Source organism: Euprymna scolopes, chromosome 32, assembly GCF_053919585.1.
Source record: "Euprymna scolopes isolate OS-2025 chromosome 32, ASM5391958v1, whole genome shotgun sequence".
Lineage (NCBI taxonomy): Eukaryota > Metazoa > Mollusca > Cephalopoda > Sepiida > Sepiolidae > Euprymna > Euprymna scolopes.
The window spans coordinates 23,696,576-23,701,503 of NC_136513.1; the positions used below are offsets into that span (position 1 = coordinate 23,696,576).

General features: G+C 32.1%; 1 pseudogene; it reads right to left on the reverse strand.

The window, feature by feature from the left end:
* Positions 1-2,461: 2,461 nt before the first annotated feature.
* On the reverse strand, positions 2,462-2,578 carry LOC145256563 (5S ribosomal RNA; annotated as a pseudogene).
* Between the last annotated feature and the right edge of the window lie 2,350 nt (positions 2,579-4,928).

Here is a 4,928-nt window from a genome sequence, read left to right on the forward strand (position 1 = left end):
ACAACACAATATGTTTTGTTCAGCTTCAGATGATTATTTTAAGCATATTTGTTCCCACTTCAAAACAAGGGGGGGGGGTTCTAAGCAAAAAAAAATATATATATATAAATATCGTTTATGAAAAATAAGTACACCGTTATAAAGTTCATTTTTCTCTTAATAATCGCTGAAAATTTCGTATTGATCGGATAATTACCTGATTTTTGGTAGATTTTTAAAAAGACGGCCCGTCAAAAAGTACTGACCTGCCCCCCCCCCCCAGTTTTGGCGGTGCCTAAGTTATCGAGATATAAATAATTGTTTTATGTATTGTATTCTTTGGCGGACATCTTTGTTACGCGCGTAGATTTGTTTATGACGTGCATGCAGGCGCGTAAAAAAGATGGCCGCTAAAGATTACAATGTATTATACAACTTTTTATATCTCGATAGCTACTTATTTCTGCAAGATTTCAATGCGATTTCCGTATTCAGCATAGTAGAAAACTTATAAAAGTCGTCATTTAAAAGAAAATTGTGGAGGTGGACCTAATCTAAAAATTTACCGTTTTTTTTTTATTAAATTGGTACAGAACACCCTCTTCTCCCCATGTTAAGAATGGCTTTTTAAAAAATGTTATTATTTCAGCACGGATCAATAAGTACATGAGTACCCAATTTCTTTAATAAAGAAAAAAACATTCATATTGTCTTATATGAAAAAACTTCTGTAAAAAAAAAAAAGAAAAAAAATGTATTTTCAATTTTTGTTAAAAAAGGTTTTCTTAAAAAAGAAACAAAAACAAAAAAACTCCGGTAAAAAAGCAAAAAACAAAAAATTAATCGGTACTCATGCAGAGAGTGATCCCTGCTGAAATAAGAACGTTATTATTAAAAAGCCATTCTTAACATGGGGAGAGGAGGGTGTTTTGTTACCTAATCTGTACTTTAACCTTACAATTGAATAAAAAAAATATAAAACTTTAATTAAACGTGGATATACAATTCAAAAAATAGCGCGGATCACTCTCTGCATTAGCACCGAAAGTACAGAATAGTTAGAAAACATCCTCCCTCCCCATGTTAAGAATGGCTTTCTAAATAATAATGTTAATGTTTCAGTACTATTCCTTGTCTGCTTAAGTTTAACTTTTGTTTATTAAATTGTAAGGTGAAAGTACAGAATAGTTACAATCCCCTTTCCCATGTTAAGAATGGCTTTCTTAATAATAACGTCATTATTTCAGCACGGTAGCTTCACTGCATAAGTACCATGTTTTGTTTATTAAATTGTAAGGTGAAAGTACAGAATAGTTACAAAATACCGTTCCCATGTTAAGAATGTCTTTCTAAATAACATTATTTCAGCACGATATTTTCTATGCATAAGTATACTCTATTTTTGTTTATTAAACTGTTAGGTGAAAGTATAGAATAGATGACGAAACTCCCTCTCCATGTTAACAATAGCTTTCTAAATAATAACGCTATTATTTCAGCACGGTACCTTCTCTGCATAAGTACCATCTTTTGTTTATTAAATTGTTAGGTGAAAGTATAAAATAATTACAGAACACCTTCCCCTTCTCATGTGAAGAATGGCTTTCTTAATAACATTATTTCAGCATGGTACCTTCTCTGCATAAGTACCATCTTTTGTTTATTAAATTGTCAGGTGAAAGTATAGAATAGTTACAAAACGCACTTCCCATGTTAAGAATGGCTTTCTAAAAAATGTTATTATTTTAGTACAGTACTTTATCTGCATAAGTACCATGTTTTGTTTATTAAATTGTTATGTGAAAGTATGGCACTCATGCAGAGAGTGATCCGTGCTGAAATAATAATGTTATTATTTAAAAAGCCATTCTTAACATGGGGAGAGGAGGGTGTTTTGTACCTATTCTGTACTTTAACCTTACAATTGAATAAAAAAACATAATACAACTTTAATTAAACTTGGAAATACGATTTAACAAATAGCGCAGATCAGTAAGTGCATTAGCACCAAATATTATTTAAGCACGTATATATATCAGATTTCTTGTTCCTTAGAAGCGCCGGTTAAGTTACGTATTATACGTTTGAATATATACGTATTATATACGTTTGAAACCAAAAACAACACATTATTACAAAATTAACAGACATTTATTTGGTTTGAAAATTATGTTAAAATTCGTAGATAAAATATATATGGCGATTAAGCTACACTGAATATTCGGCGTTTCATCCACTCTAGGACACCTCAGGCTTATGCGCGCATAAGCCTGAGGAGTCCTAGAGTGGATGAAACGCCGAATATTCAGTGTAGCTTAATCGCCATATATATTTTATAAATTACTAACTATATATATATATATATATATATATATATATATATATATATATATAGTTAGTAATTTATACTATATTATAGTTAAATACCAATGGCAAGTGACGTACAGGACTACTGGAAGCAAATGCCGAGATAAGCAGAGAGCACATAGAGCGCCTAGAATTCCCAAATGGTCACCCAGCAGGTACTAATCAGGCTCAACGTTGCTTAACTTCGGTGATCTGACGAGAACCGATGTGTCAACGCGATTATGCCGTATTTATATATATATATTTTCTTGGACCGGGTTTAAAGGAACAGAAGTAATTTTGACTCCAACACATAGTCTTAAGGTCATGTGTGCACCCGTACGATGTGATATCTCCAAAATGACATCATTCCGAGATTTAGAGAAGGGTAAGGGATTTTACCTCAAAAGACGGTCATTCGGCTGGTTCTCCATCAAGCTTATCATCTGAATCCCGTGGGGTTTAGGCAAATTTACTTGTCTATTAGATTTTCTCGGGTCTCCACTAACAACGGTCCACTACTCGACTTACGTCCATCCTTGGGTGTTTTCTTTTTCTTTTTTTCTTCCCCCAGCGTTTTCTGGGCATAGAACCGTGACAATATATATATATATATATATATATATATATATATATATATATATATATATATATATATATAACTACTTCATTTACTCACATAAAATTAATATACGAAAGTATAAATTTATGCGTAAACTTTAAGTATTTACTTCAAAAGTGCTCAATACGTAGGTAGAGCTAGTTAGTAAGGTTTAAAATATATATGGCGATTAAGCTACACTGAATATTCAGACTATGGCTACACTGAATATTCCGCGTTTCATCCACTCTAGCATTCTTCAGGCTTATAACCTGAAGAATCCTAGAGTGGATGAAACGCGGAATATTCAGTGTAGCTTAATCGCCATATATATTTTATAACTTACTATATATATATATATATATATATATATATATATATATATATATATATATATATATATATATGTGTGTGTGTGTGTGTGTGTGTGTATATATATATATGTATATATATGTATGTATATATATATATGCATATATATATATATATATATACAGAGAGAGAAAGAGAGAGTGAGAGAGAGAGAGAGAGAGAGAGAGAGGGAGAAAGTGAGAGAGAAAGATGTAAACAGCAAATAAAAATATACACATTGTATTTGTTCATTTGTGATAGAAAGAAACCACTAGTATATCCAGGATATTTTTAGAGGCGGCGAACTTGAAATCGACAACTCTATCTTTTTTAATAGCAAATTTGGCAACTATCGGTTATTTTTAATTCAGCTTGGTTTGACCATTCATCATGAAAAGACTAACACTCGAGCAGCGTTTTCAAATTCAAATGATACAATTAACATATTGAATGGAACAGTTGATAAATAATTTCACGAAATTAACTTGTCAGCTGGCCACCTTGGTAATGTAATCTAACTCCATTAGATTATTTTTTAGAGGATATGTATGCTGAAAAAAAAAGACACACTAGACCACTTGGAAGACAACATTTGACATCGATTTATTGCCGAAATATCGATGTTCCGTCCAGTCTCAAGAGGTAAGTAAGGGTAGTTACGCGTGTAATTGTTATGCAAAGGTTGCTCAATCACCAACACACCTCTCCTGAATCGGCACTGCTTTAGTCCGGTGGCTAAACAACTTGAGACATTGCCGAGATAAGCAGAGAGCACGTACAGCACCTGGGATACTCAGATGGGTATCCATTTTGTATTTACAAAGCTCAACGTTGCTTTATTACGTTCATCTGACACGAACCGGTGTGTCAAAGTGAATTATGCCGTATATGCTGAAATACAGCCTAATTAAATGCGTAGAATTTCTGAAAATTGTACCTAGAGGTGAGTATGCCAGATAAACGCACCGCGGTGGTCACATACCCAAAATTGTAATTAAATTATAAGTGCCTAGCCGTAATCCGATTTTTCTCCAAATTTATTTCATAACTTCATTCTAGAAATTCTCGAAAATATAAAGCTCAACCTTTAGAAATCTTAAGAGGAAATTGGAATTCAGAGAATCTAGGTTAATTGATATCTAATGACGTTTCTGAATTTTGAGGTGAGTGTTGGGTATTATTTAGATTCTTCAGACACATGTTCTCATCTTGAGTGTTACTTTTCATAACGTTTCGGTCGATGTAACCTCCGACCTTCTTTAGTGTATCTTGTCTAATAACTATAAATCGAATTCAATGCAAATCTGAAATATTTGAATTTTTTATTTGGATAGTTGCGCTGATATCATATATTCCAAACAAAAACATTGGCATACTGCAAACAAAGTGAAAATTTAGATCTTTCTTTCTCTCCCTATATATATATATATATATATATATATATATATATATATATATATATATATATATATATATATATATTGATAGATAGGGATTTTCTTGAAGGGTTTACATCCGTTTTATCCCCCGTTGCCTAAAACTAAATGAAAATAGATATAGTCCACATCACAACATCTCACGTCCTAGAGCTGATTCGTAATGATCGATTACTTACTTTAAGATTGACACTTGTATATAAAATACATAACTA